A 15385-nucleotide genomic window follows, 5' to 3' on the forward strand; every position below is an offset into this window, starting at 1 on the left:
AGGGGATGCTTCATTTTGGAAAGATGCATGATGTGAGGTCGAGGAAAGAAGAATGACAGGGAAAATCTATTTGATGACTGAATTCCAGGATGACAGCCCCAGTCTTCCATGACAGGGGCGACCAGGGCTATGGACTTATGCTCAGCAGTCAATTAAATGAGGAGGAAAGCTTCAAAAGAAAGGCATTCCAATAAAAATTTAACAAGCTCAGGGCTGCCTTTGAGAACGTGTGTGTGATCACAACAAAACAGTTCCTTTTTTTTTTTCTTCTTGCTGAGCTAAATGCTTGCAGTTCTTGGTGGATGAGTGTTTAGACCTTTAGTGGGACCTTTTTTTTCCCCCTAAAAACGAAGTATAGAGGCACAGAGAGCAACCCTCAAATGAATCAGGATGGGTGGGCAGAAGGGAGAGGCCAGGAGAAAGGGCCTTGCTGGGGAGGCTGCAGCTGGGTGCGAGGGTGGGGGATGGCTATGAAACACCCAGTGTCCCCCTTCTCTGTGACAGATGATGTCATCACGCACACACATTTTAGGACAGAGCATTAGAAACCTCTCAACTGCCAAGCACTGTTATGTCTCAGTAAAACTTAGCAGGCTTTGGTTGAACAAAGTAATCAAAGCAAAAAAGTCAAAGAACAACAACAATAATAATATCAGAAGAATGACCAGCGCCCTGCCCAGATTCCCAGATCACACCTATTGACGTAGAGAACACAGCAGTGCTGTTTCAATTGTCCCCTTTTCGTTCCAGAGACAGAGCCAAAGGGGGAAAAAAAAATCACGAACTGCCTATCCCTTGATAACACAAACACAACTGCAAATAAACATATCAGTGTCTCCACACAATGCACATTTATGCAGAATCCATACCCTCAGTTACCAGGTAAATGTCCTTTGGAGCCTTAAGAGATGATGTTGTTAATTCAGTCTTGGGGTTTAGGGTAAAATTTGAATGTCGGTGAATAAAAAGGTGAAGCTAATTAAGTGGCACTCATCCGGGATTTGGAAAAGAAGAGGCTTCTTGCGGGAAGGTAATTATATCTTCATTGACCCTCCATGGTCCCCCCACCCCGGCGTCGGGGGCGCTCTGCCGGGCGGTGTGACATCTCCTTCCAAGAGGAGCTGCCATCACCTTGCCAAGGCTTCCCCTCTCCCTGGATGCATTTTCTAATCAGTTCACATGATTGAGCTTCCAGCAAGTGATGTTTTACTTAATTCCTTTCCGCCTGTAGGGTGTGAGGCTTGGAGGGCCTCTCATCAAAACTTTGGAGGGCTCTGTCAGTTTGAAAAGAACATGACCTTTAAATTGTATCAGTATGGTTGCTGGTGCATAAGGGAATGGAAAAGATTCGTCCTGATGGAAAACCACTCCGAGACCGAGGAGTAATTCAGAGGGAACGGGGCCCAGGAAGTTAATTTGTTTATACATAATTTGCTAAGTGGGGCGAGAATGGGGTCCAGGCACCTGCTGGCTGGAAAGGGCCGGCCGTCAGGTCTGGGGACGTTTAGCCCGTTTTAGGGTATTTTTCTTTCCCTCGCCTCTCCCGTCGAGTCACAGATGTTTGCCATGATGTTTGTAGAAGACGGAAAGATCGGTGTCCTCATGTTACCACAATTGAGAGACGGATCTAAGAAAGAATTTTCTTCTCCACACTGTCAGCTCTGGAGTTGAACTCTTCCAGAAGGATTAGTGAGGGCCGCCTTGCCGCTGTGTGACCGAGGTGGAAGCTGAGGGCTGATCTTAAACACTGCCTTTTACTGATCAAGGCCTGGATTCTTATTTTCTTTTGAAAATTTTATTAGGATAGATGGAACTTAGGAAGCCCATCTGTTCTATACACACATGTGCACACACATACTTTTGTGTATTGTGTATAGATTTCACCATGTGTATAGTTTTCTTTGGTGAAGCTGTTTGAAATTAGAACACTTTTAACCATAACCCTTTATATTAGGGTTCATTACTACTCACCTCTTTTGGGTTCCAGTCAAAATCTTTTGATTCATAGTGAGTAAAAAAAAAAAAAAAGATTAAGATAATAGGCATTTCTTGGTTGAAGGAGGTGACCAAAAATAACACTTTGAGCTTGAAGCGGACATATATTTATTTAAAATTTAAAAAATTTGTAATGTAAGCAAGCTGCCCACCTTTGTCATTCCTCTCCGCTGAGGGCAGAGAGAGACAGCTCTCTCTGCCCTCGAGTGACAGCTCACTGATCAACCCCTGGGGAGGGCTTGAGTATGTCTGAGGATGGGGAGTCAGTAAACGTTCATGTCTAGTTGACTTGGCGCTGACACTGGGACAGAGAACATTTTTTTTTTCTTTGTGTATGGTTAGGTTATTCCTGGATATTAATAATTTTGCAGAAAAAAAAGTGGCTCCTTCAAAAGGCACTTGTATGAGGAGCAATGTGCACGGTGGTCGTCTTCCTATAAACAAGCTGTGACTTGACAACGTAGTTGCTCTTTGCAGAGGAGGAGAGCGGGGAGCAGTTTCCCCCTCTGAGCCCGTTTATCCTCATGCTGTGAAGCCTCAGCATTTGTCAGCTCAGGTGAAGCCCCCGTGCCCGACCATAGCACTATTGCTGTGAGGTATTGACTGAGTTTGGTTCCTAATGCAAAAGGCACAATGAGAATTGAAACTTACTTGATGGAATTAAAACATTAGTATTGACTTTCAGCTCTTGGTTCTCTGGCTCCTGTAATAAATGCAGGGCATCTTAAGAATAAAAGCCAACAAACCAACAGAAAACAGTCAGACACCTTTGCTAGACAGAGAAGGCTCAAAACCTCTCCATGAGATTCGTAAATTGATTTTCTCCAGTGTGGAGTCGGCCACTGTTTCATTGCTAACTTTGACGTATACTTTTCATTTAAGTAGAATTCTTTTATTGTTTACTATGGGTATCTGAAGATGCTGTGACATCTTAGATAAACGAATTAATCCTGATGATTACATTAAGCCATATATAGGGAATCTTTAAAAGAAAGAGTCATTAAAAAAGAACACGTATATACTTAACTCTCATCTCAATGTTTGTAAGCATGGAGCACCGCAGGATTTGGTGTCTGTCCCTTCCAACACTGTCCATGGAGAATTTAACATGAAATAGCCTCCTATGGTCCATGGATCTGGGTGTGGTCCCTAGGAACCCTGTCCTTTATCAATTAAATATTCATCAAAATGGCAGGAACCAACTCATATGGTGGTTCCTCTCTGCCCCTGGGGTATATTTACACCCATATTTAATCCTAAATCTTGGGACTCTGTGTAACTGTGATGGGCAGTCCCTTTATGCCCCAATTAATCCATTAATTAATCCAATTAATCCAGTTCATTATCAGTCATAAAGAATCTGCCTGCAATGCAGGAGACTGGGGCGGCAGCGGGCGGGGGTTGCATCCCTGCGTTGGGAAGATCTTCTGGGGAGGGAAATGGAAACCCACTCCAGTATTCTTGCCTGGAGAATCCCACGGACAGAGGAGCCTGATGGGCTATAGTCCATGGGGTCACAAAGAGTTAGACGTGACTGAAGTGACTGAGCACGCATGCCCAGTTCATTAAGTCTGTTTCCTCCAGGTTCTGGGAAATTTGAGTCTGGGTTACCACCCTGACGCTCACCAATGGGTGGCATGCTTGGGCCAGGGAAGCCAAATGGCCCAACAGGCCACGTCCTGGTTCTGGACGTTCAATTAGGTTTATGCGGTTTCCAACTATCACAGCTGAAAGCAAGGCGAGCCATGCTAATGTTTTCTAAGTGACTTCCTTCTCTTCGTTTCAGAGCATGGCATTTCTGACCTGTGTCTGATCTGCAGTCACCGAGCCTCAGTCCCAGATGCTCGGGTTCAGTGGATCCTTAGCACTGGAAGCTGAGAGGTGAGGTTTGGGGGACCGCCCTCAGTCCATCCGCTCAGCGAGGAAGCCTCTGGGAGAGCCCACCATTCACTCAGCCTCTACCTCCTCTGGGTGTCATACTGGCTTGGGAATGGCTTGTCCTGCTGTAACCAAAGGTTTCTGGTCCTGCGTTGGTAGGCAGCCCCTCTGAGATGCCAAAGGACCAGGCAGCTAGATTTGCTCTTTTGAACCAATAAGATGTCCTCGGTCTCAGAGTCTCATTCTTTCCAGACTGTTGAGTTTTCAGGACTGTATCTGGCTCTCCAGCCATCTCTCTCTAGATTTTATTTCAATATTTTATTTTATTTTTTAAAATATTTTATTTATTGCAGGGTGAAACATGCAAGACCCTTTGATTTTGGGCTGTGGTTCCTCTGGTTGAAAGAGCTCAGGATAACTTCTGGTGACTCTCCCAAAGGATGGGGGTGGTGTGGTTCCCTAGTTGGTGCCTGGGGCCGGCACATCCTGCTTTGGGTCGACAGGACAGCTAGCAGCTTGGCCTGTTGAGCAGAGAGTGTCATCCTGGGGTCTGAAACTTTCCTGAGACTTGGGCAAATCCAGGCGAGGTAAATTGGTGACTCTCCAGACATATTTTGGGTGAACTGGTTTCAGCTTTCACAAAATGCTAATGTTAATATTGTTTACGTCTGGTCGCATTGTTTTTCACTTTAAAATTACAGCTTTAGTACATTAAGCTAATTTCATAATACTGTATTAACTTAATATTCCATAAATCACACATGTCAGATTGCATTGTTATGGATGCACAGAATCTGAATTTACTACTAAAGCTCTCCCAACACATGTATTCATAATTTGCTCCAGTGAGCCCTGTGCCACCATATAGGGTTAAGGAATTACAGATTCCAATGCCAGGCACAGATCACACTGCTCTCTCTCTGCAATTGTTCTCCATACAAATTGAAACAATATATTTCCAGCCATTTTCATAGTTGTAATTACTAGCAAAAACCGTAATACCGCGAACATATTTTAAACACCTGCACTTTGGGTCCAACTCATTTTTTTTTTTAAGCTGAGCGTTTCTATTTGAATAAGGTTGAGAAACCTCACTGGTGGTAGCAATTGCTGGTTATCTTTTTCTTTTTTTTCTGGAGGAAAGATGATAACTTTTGACTTGGAAGAAAGAGGTAAAAAGACGGGTGGAAGGAGCTCAGCTTGCCCCCTCTCTCTCCATTCCCTGCTTCTCTCTTGCCCCCTCTCTCTCCATTCCCTGCTTCTCTCTCTCTCTCTTTTCACCTTGGCAAAAGGGATTTAATCAGAGCCGATTGTCTATGACATGTTGCCTGGCTCTTTTGCAAGGGTGCAAAGTTCTGTGTTTCAGCCCAGCTTGCTGGTTCTGGGAACAAAGGGATGCTCTCCGTGGGGGACATGGTGGTGGGTTGGGGCCGTCGAGGAGCCTCTGTAGGTTTTTAAGCACACACTGTCTAATCGGGCTCTGACAAGTCCATTGTAAATCAAAGGTCTGTTAAGTGGGGATGCCAGAAATGTTTGATCTCCTTCCAAGCCTTGAAACAACTTGCTTATTTTTTCTGCAGTTTGGCTCCTCACTAAAATAAAACATTGCGAGATGAATGTTCTGACGGGTCATTGTGTGTCAAGCTGTCACTCTGTAATGGTTACATATTTCAGCTGGATTGAGGTGGTGCCGGTTGGGGGAGGTCTGGGAGAAAGAGAGAGGCAGAGAGAGGGGGGGTAGGGAAGGAGACAAAGAGGAACAAGATTTCTGCTTTCTCCTTGTGGCTGATCTTCATTTAAACCAAACACTTGTCATGTTCAGGGGAAGTTTTATAAATTTTTAATGATATTGGGTACAACTGGTGCTTTGAAATTTGCTGTACTTTAATTTTTTCTTCGTTAGCAAAGGTTCACTAATGCATTGAAGTGCTAAGAGCGTATCCTAGGGATTCCACGATAATTGTGTTGTTAATAATATTGTGGCACTAGTAATGTTCTCCTGGTAATCAAGGCATGAGATTTTTTTTTAATATATTCAGTTATTACACTGCATCTCGTACAAATCATGTCAATTACAATTGCCAGCCTGTGACAGTTAAAATAATTGTATACGTTTTCTAGAATTTTCCATTGGCTTGGCTAATCAAGCTAAAAAAAAAAATCAACACATTATTTGCATTAATTTTGTTTCTAGTCTATTTCCACTCCTAAATCATTTGTCCATCTACTTCAAAAGGCAGAACAGTAAGTATTTTAATAATAAATATACAAACACATTCACATCAACCTAATTTAGGAATCCTTCTATAGGTCTGGCAAGACAGAGTCATCTGGTAGGAAGGTTTGCGGGACTGAGTTTATGACTTTCACTGGTGTGCATGCATGCTGCTATTGAGTTCACACTGTATATGCTTGGGATGTGTGGATTCTATGTTTATGTAGCCAAGCCTTGTAAGAACACTCACTTTAGCATTTTCTATTTCTGTATTCCGTCCGTAGTTCTGTCTAGGTCAGGAAAATTGCATGATTTTGGTCTTTCCTTTTCGGCTTCCCTGAAATAGCTCAATATTCCTCGGCACCAGGAAATGATGTATGTAATATTTTGCAGAACGGCCCTGCAAATTTGCAGCTCCAACACTAGTCTTCCACTTCGACGAGCTCTACCCCCTGACCGTCACCGACGCTTTCTTCATTTGGAACTAAAATAGCTAAATCCTCAAAAAGGACTGAACGTGTGAGGTCAGCGGCACACGGAATCCCCTGCAGTATCTCAGCACATTTCCCCAAAGCCCGGCCTCTCCATCACCCAGAGTCGCTCCTTGTCACAGCTGAGAATGGGGAGGGATTTCGGTGACCTAGTGGTATTTTTGAATAAAGACCCCAGGGTGCCTGGGAGCATGGGAGGAGATACTGGGAAGCCCGCAGGGAAGCCCTGTGCTGCGGGGCTGTCAGCAGCCCCCTGACAGTCAGGGACAGTGGCTCAGGGCCAGGGTGAGGGGTCCACCCGAGAAGGACTCTCAGGCAGACCCCAAAGAGAGTCAGCCTGGCCTCTTTCACCTGCAGAAAGAGGATCAGAAAGCGGGCAGGAGCATAGCAATTTCATGAGGTGCCCTCCAACATGAAGAAACAGTGGCCTCTGCAAAATAACCGTGGCAGAGGGATCTGAGGAATGACAGGTAGACTGACAGGATTATTTGAGCAATTTTCGGCCAGCTCGGTGATATTATTTGGAGAATAATAAATAAGCTCCCCAATTCTTGAGGTCCTCCACCCCCGCCCTGCTTTCCACTCCCTTCTCAGCCATGTCTGTGATGCCAAGATTTTGCATGAGGGTCAGTGGATGTGGGTTCTGGGACTCAGGGAAACAAAATATTCCCTCCCCCCTTTTCATGCAATCATATTCTGTTAAACATGGCTTGAACAAATCATCTCTCAAAAACGTAGAATTTATTCCTCAACTTTGCCTGGAGGTACAGCAGAGAGAACAGATTTTTTTCCTCTCTCTGGCCCTTCGAGTCCTGACCATGCAGAATGGATGGCTTTAGAACTGTACACGGACAGGAAAATCAATGCGTCATACCAGGAGGCTTCAGGGGTTAGGCTCCCATGTCCATGTCAACAAGGCTATTGGTTTTTTTTTTTAATGCTCCAAAGTTATCACTTCCCGCCTGCAAGAGCCACCACTGTGACTTGTGTGGTCAAACCTTAACAAAAGAATTTCCCTTTGTCCACCGCTCGGTGGCATGGAATTTAATTACTGTGCAGGGAGAATTTTTCCAAGTATGACAACTGGAAACAGGCAGGCCCCCAACATCAGATGCTCCTAAAGGCAGCTGATTGGTGCATTATGGAGGGGCTCATGATCTTGCTGGGGGCCAGGACCCCACGTATATATCAGAGCTGAGGTCTGTGATGGGATGATGAGTGACCTTGAGGTCTCTGCTCCCTCTGGATCTTCTGGAATGCAGCTAACTGGGAAAGAGGACATCTAGCCTTCTTCCAGAAGGTCACCTTGCTATCTGTTGGATTTTGGGCTGTAGAGAGAGAGCTGGGACTCTGCTCATGTCTCTAGCTTTAAAACACCACTGCTCTATTAGAGATGCTTCAATCAGTCTATAGAATTATGCACCATCAGGTGAAGAACACGTTACTTCAAATAATACTTGAAATAATACTTTAATAGATTTTAAACTGAGTATCTGAAAATGAAGCTGTGGCTAAATCTTTGTCAGTTTCATCAGTCCAACACAACATTTGGTTTACGGAGCTGGGAGGAGTCCCCGTTTTGCAACAGCAACCCCATCTGTAGCCTAGAATTCCTTAGGTTCACCTAGATCACAGCCACGCTGGGTCCAAGCCCCTCCCACAGGCAGACGCCAGCCAGGCAGACCCCCGTGCCCTCCTAAAACGGCCCTTTGATCCTGCTTGCCTCCTGGCCACCCCCTCCCCCACTGACTTTTCCCCGGGCTGTCCTGTCGGCGGTGACACAGTGCTAACGCCAGGGTGCTGGAGGCCACGGTGAGCATTGCTCACTCACAGCGGGCGGATGAAAAGGCAGTGCAGATGTAATTTGTTTTCAATGGCTGTTTCAAAAGAATAATTGTGGTGACATTGCGGGATCAATATTATAGATTTTTGTTTTCAAGTACACTGTATGTGTGGTGCTAAGGGGAGGCAGGAAATACAACACTGCAGCCTGAATACAATAAAAATGGATTGAGGTCTGCGGGTATTTGTCGGCTGCTAGCCATCATGGGTTTGGAACATCATTGGTGGGATTACCGAGTTTGTCCTTTGGGTGGGTATTTCATGGTGAATGTGTGCACATTTCCTGTAGCTTTCCACCTTGGCTTCTTTTGGGACCTGTTTCTTGAATCTGTGTAAAGTAACTGGGGATGAAGGTCTGTAACCTGGGGCTGGGCTTTGCTGGCTACCAAACGGAGGTGGTTGGGGCTGGCGTGTCCCTGTGTGCTGAGAGGGAGGAGGCGTGTTAAGATCTGTGGAAGGGGCTGGAAACTTCCACATGAAAACCACAGCTTCCAACCCAGAGCAGATGTAGGACCACTCTGGCAACAGTTGTATATTCCCCTAGCTTTTCCTGCGGGGCTTTTAATGGCCAGCCCCCATTACAGTGTTTTTGGGTCCCACATGGAATCAGGGATTTCTGTGCTTGCAGGAGCACCTCCCCGAACTCCCCTTCTGCAGCCTCAACCTCGGACAGGATGCTCTTCGAGAAGCACTCTACTCAGGAAGCTGTTCTGAAGGTAATGACTGTCTCCCTGCATGCATGCTAAGTCGCTTCAGTCGTGTCCAACTCTTTGTGACCCCATGGACTGTAGCCCATGAGGCTCCTCTGCCCATGGGATTCTCCAGGCAAGAATACTGGAGTAGGTTGCATGTCCTCCTCCAGGGAATCTTCCTGACCCAGGGATCGAACCCACGTCTCTTGTCTCTCCTGCATTGGCAGGTAGATTCTTTACCACTAGCGCCACTTGGGAAGCCATCAAGGCTTCTGGAGTTCAGGTGGGTTCCCTGCCGTGGGGCAACTAGACAGACACACAAATCCCAAGGCGAGAATTATATGAACAAAGAATTAGTAATCAAATGAAATAAATGTAATGAGAGGTGAAAGAGAGCCTGGTGCCTGTTCTGCCCCCAGTCTTTTGTAATTAGCCCTCGAAAGAAATTGAAATTCTGCCAAAAATATCTTTCTGCTTGCTGGCTTCAAGTTGTAACTGAAAATGGTTTGGGGGTGAGAGAATTGCAAGGTAAACAGCAGGGTTCAGAAGGACACCTGGGATAGGAGAATTGGAACATCTGGCCTAATGGACACATTTGAGATATGGGGAAACTGAGGCACAGACATTCCTGGGACCCTGCTGGTTTTTCTGGTGAGTTTGAAGAAGTTTTGCTAGCTTATTTCCAACCTAAAGTCCATGAACTTGGCTCTTGAATGGGCATAATTTGTTTGAATATCCCAATGCCTTTTTTTAAAAAAATTATTATTTTCTTTTTTTTTTCTTTCTTTCTTAACTGAAGACAACTATAGGATTGGGAAGGTTCGGTACAAATCCAGGCTTGGATTCTTTTATAAAATCAGGCTGTCCAGCAACATTGAACCCATATCCTACAGGTTGGTGTCTGGGACTAACACAGTGGGGACACTCCTCCACCCATTCAGCTCAGCTCGGGAAGCATTTGGGGTCTGTCAGTTCTGATCCAGGGCAAATGACAGTGTCCGTAGGACCTGAGACCTTTCTGAAACTTTTAATTTGTAGAGTGGTGAACCTCAGGGGCACATTTCCTTCAGACTCTGGTTTTCTAAGCATGGAAACAGGAAGAGTAAAAATGAACTGATCAGCAGTCTCTGACCTCTCACACCCTATGTCGGCAGTGTGTGAGTCTGTGTGATACAAACTGTCTGGAAGAAATAAAAACCGAAGCATCTCCACATTTCAAAATAGCCAGATGTTTACATTCACACTTCCTGAGGATTTAATTCAATAAACATTCACCAAGCTCTTCGCTTGAAGTTCAGACAAGAGGGTACTCTTTCTCTCAAGGAGTTCACAGTCTACCAGGAAAAAAAACAAAAACAAAAACAAAAACTAATTCACACGTAGTAACAATCTAAGATATAAATGCAGGTATTGTGTAGGGAGCATTTTCTGTATAGTAAGTCCTGTGACTACCTCATAAGTCACTGGAAAAGGAAAATGGCCACAAAAAACACACTACAGGGAAAAAGACTTTTTAATGGAGGGCTTTGAATCTAGTTTAAGGAGGAATTAGCATCTTAATTTAACAAATATCTATTGTCAGCTACAAGTTAGGCATTGGGGTAGATGCTATAGCTGTCATGGTGAGCCGAATAAACATTAATTAAATAATGACACAAATATAGATCACTTGAACTCTGAAGTGTTAAAAAGAAAGAGCGCATAGTGTGACGATCACACACAACAGAACAATCTGATCGAGTCTGGGGAAGATCAAGGGCTTCTTTGAAGAAGGCATTGGTGTGGAGGCTGGAGGCTGAATAGAACAGAAGACCTTTCTGTACAGAGGAATCAGCACGTGCAAAGGCTCTGGGGCAAGAGAAGTCACATTCATACCGAAGGAATGCAAGCAAAGAAGATCAGCGAGGCTGGAACAGAGAGATAGAAAGGGAGACATGTGTGCAGAGGATCTGCAGAACTTGATTGACAGGTGCCAGGCCAAACAGGGTCTCGTCGGCCAGGGTAAGACATTGGGATTTTGTCTTCAGAGGAACATGAAGGAAGAGACTTTAGGCATGTGTGTGTACATGTGGTAGCACAAACAGATGCATCTTGTATTCATTTATAACTGTGCTGGTATTTGTTGCTGCACACGCTTTCTCTGGTTGCAGCGCGTGGGCTGCCCAATGCGGTGGCTTCTCTTGTGCAGCACGAGCTCTGGGGCACATGGGCTTCTGCAGCTGCTGTGCTCTGGCTCAACAGTTGCGGTGCACTGGCCTAGTGGCCCCTTGGCAAATGGAATCTTTCTGGACCAGAGATGGAACCCATGTCCCCCTACCCTGGCAGGTGGATTCTTAACCACTGGACCACCAGGGAAGTCCCCAGATCTGTCTTTTAAAGAAGCATTTGTCATAAGCCAAGTTTCCCAGGAAACAGATTCTCAGAGCTTTGTGTGCAGAATGAACACTGCGGGGGGATGCTCTGAAGGGTAGCACCCCCAAAGAGAAAGGAGCTCAAGATTTGGTAGGAAAGGAAGTTGAACTGTGTGAGGTTGCATCAGGGGCCTCAGCAAATGCTACGGCACTTTCTGGAGTTGGGTGGCTCTCCATATTGCATGTTGAGGCCTTCTGCCCCTCCCCTCCATCTCCTTAACCAGTCATTGGATTGGGCTTTCCCTGAGGAGCTGTTATGATCTTGGATAAGGCTGCTCTTTCCACCCAAGGACAGTCTGGTTTTGTGTGGTGCTCAGTCATGTCCGACTCTGTGCAACTCCATGGACTGTAGCCCGCCAGTCTGCTCTGTCCATGGGAGTCTCCAGGCAAGAATACTGGAGTGGGTTGCCATGCAGGGGATCTTCCCCACCCAAGGATTGAACCCGTGTCACTTGCATCTCCTGCATTGGTTGGCAGATTCTTTACCACTAGCGCCACCTGGGAGCTGGGGTGAGTAGTGCTCATAGCCCAGGGCACTCCAGCCCTCGCATAGCATAGATCTACTTGTTTCATATAAGAAGCTTTGTGAACAGCTCTTGCAGGGTCCTGGTCGGTCTTCTTTCCAGGAGGGACATAAGAGTTAGTGGTACAAACTATAGTCCCTACCACTGAAGCTGGGCTTTGGCCACATCTGTCACTCATCATCTCTGTCATCTACTAGCCATTATTCTTATCTTTGCTTAGCATTTCTCTTGGTCTGAGTGACTCAGCTGGTGCAAGGATCAAATCCTCATCTCTGAAAGGAACGGCCCTCTGGTCATCATGCCCTTTTCCAGCCATGGCTGCTGCATTCAGCCATGTTTTCAAAGTTAGTGCACTGGTGACAGGCGATCTGTCAGTAAATCAGCTGGCTGCCTCCACTGTATAACAACAGCTCTATCTCCTCCTTTATTTTTATGCTAGACTCTTTGTCATAGGAACCCTAGATGAATAGCTGATCAGTTCAGTTCAGTTGCTCAGCTGTGTCCGACTCTTTGTGACCCCATGAATCACAGCACGCCAGGCCTCCCTGTCCATCACCAACTCCCGGAGTTCACTCAAACTCATGTCCATCGAGTCCGTGATGCCATCCAGCCATCTCACTCTCTGTCGTCCCCTTCTCCTCCCACGCCCAATCTTTCCCAGCATCAGAGTCTTTTCCAGTGAGTCAACTCGTTGCACGAGGTGGCCAAAGTATTGGAGTTTCAGCTTTAGCATCAGTCCCTCCAATGAACACCCAGGATTGATCTCCTTTAGAATGGACTGGTTGGATCTCCTTGCAGTCCAAGGGACTCTCAAGAGTCTTCTCCAACACCACAGTTCAAAAGCATCAGTTCTTTGGCAATCAGCTTTCTTCACAGTCCAACTCTCACATCCATACATGACCATTGGAAAAACCATAGCCTTGACTAGCTGGACCTTTGTTGGCAAAGTAATGTCTCTGCTTTTTAATATACTATCTAGGTTGGTTATAACTTTCCTTCCAAGGAGTAAGCGTCTTTTAATTTCATAGCTGATAGCTGTAGCTAAAACTGTAGTGGGACTCTTGTCAAGTCTCCTGGTAGAAGAGTTCTTGGTCTGGAATTAGGACCTGTGGATCCATAAGAACAGCCAGCACAAACTCCCCAAATGGATCCCTGGGAAGACTGCTAAGTGGGGTCATCCCTACTTCCACATCTAGTTCCTGACCCTACGTCATCCACTCACTGGGGGAGCAAACATGTAATTTTTTGGAATGTATACTTAATCCTGAAGAAGATATCCTGATTTTTCAGAATATCATCTCTAAGTTGGTGTCTGGACTGTATCTTCAAAGGGTCATTCTATTAATAACACCTTTTGTGTGATAAAGTGGGTTCCTTATTACAATACAGCTTTATGTGAAATCCAGTTTGTGTGTAAACCCTTGGACAGTAGTGCTAGGTAAAATCAAACTCAGGCAGGAAAGGCAAACTCATGTCAAGAATCTGCATCAATTCCTTTTGAGTTGAATCATTACTTTTTCCAAGGTGGAGGGGGTACAATGTAATCAAGTTTTCCCCAAGTGGATGACTAGTCTTCTTGGGATATGAAGTCATGCTAGGGACTCAACGCTGGTCTCCGTTGCTGGCATGTTGTACATTGGCAGTCATAGCAGCTAGATTAATGTCTTAGAGAAATAGGATCCCATGATATTGGATCCGTGCATAATCTTTGTGCTACCATGTCTCTAACTCCATCCCTGAGGCCGTTGTCCCAGGCAATGACAGAATCTGTTGATTATGTGGCTGAGTCATTCATTCCACTTGTTTAGTGCTTCTTCCATATTTCCTGGTGGACATTGTCACGTGATACAAAGATCATCATACTTTGTGTCCTCCAGTAGATTCATCTATATACTTCTTTCCCAGAATTCTGTCTCTGGTATTCCACTTTTTCTCCTTCTAGGCTCTTGAAAAACTAGCCAAGCCATTTCCACTGCCCAGTATTTGATACATATTCTTATGTTGTTGTTTAGTTGCTAAATCGTGTCCGACTCTTTTTGCAACCCCATGGACTGAAGCGTGCCACATTCCTCTGTCCATGGGATTCTCCAGGCAAAAATACTGGAGTGGGTTGATATTTCCTTCTCCAGGGAATCTTCCCAGGTCAGGGATTGAACTCAGGTCTCTTGAATTGGCAGATTCTTTACCACTGAGTTACTTCTTTTTCCTTACAGAGAATTTCCATACAATTTTCAGGTTTACTGCCTGAAGGTCAGGCTATTGGGAAGATTTTTCCCTCCTTGTTGTCTTTCAAGGGTACCCCTGCATGGGGTCCTAATGCAGTGGTCATCTCTTTTTCTCTTTCTTTTTTTGGCTGCACAGTGCAGTATGTGGGATCTTAGTTCCCTGACCAGAGATCAAACCCATGCTCCTTGCATTGGAAGTGCGTAGTCTTAACCACTGGACCACCAAAGAAGTGTCCAGTGGTGGTCTCTTTGAAGTTTATTTTCACATACTAATCTGAGAACTGAGCTCAACCTATGTCCTTCTCTGTCAGCTGGTCATAAGGGCACCTATGGTACTACAAGTGTTAGCTGAGGGAAAGGTACTGGTGCAATACTGGTGGATGACACAGGTTCTGGACTACCAACCCACACAGCTTACCTGGGCCCTCTGGCTCTTCTTACATCAACCTTGCATGAGATTCGTCCATCTTACAGTGCATTGTTCCTGATCTTATGACTAGGTCTAAGAAAACCCACTTTATGATGGGTAGCTCTGACTGCGTGATCATTTGATATTCTATAGGCAAGCACTTTGTACTACCAGGGCCCAGCAGTATCCCATGAGTTGTCATTTTTGTTGGTAGTGGTGGTTTTCATGTGGTGTGTAATTCCTACTGCTTAAACTCTGCATAGTCTCTCCCACCTCATCTGTCTCTGAGAATGCTCTGTCTACCAGGTCATGAATCCTGAACTTACTGCAGAGCCCTTTCCTGATCTACACCCCTCTCAGAGTTGGAAGACTTTCTTGTTGCTCAGCAAATAGATTGGAGTAATATTCTGAAATGTGGAATAACTGCCTCTAGACTCCTGAAAGTGAAAGTGTTAGTCACTCAGTCATATTAGAACTCTGGGATGGGGGTAAACTGACAGAGAATTTACTTTTTATTTGCAAGAAATGTGAGCTGTAATAATCTATCCTCTAATTTGGATGGGATGTTCTGGTATGCCTTTGGTCACTGGACTCTTAAAATCTTCATTGATTTGGTGTGTGTCTGTGTGCTCAGTTGATCAGTCATGTCTGACTCTTTCCAACCCCATAGACTGTAGCCCAGCAGGCTCCTCTGCCCATGGAA

Source organism: Moschus berezovskii, chromosome 22, assembly GCF_049115385.1.
Source record: "Moschus berezovskii isolate FMDL1 chromosome 22, NW_MosBer_1.0, whole genome shotgun sequence".
NCBI lineage: Eukaryota > Metazoa > Chordata > Mammalia > Artiodactyla > Moschidae > Moschus > Moschus berezovskii.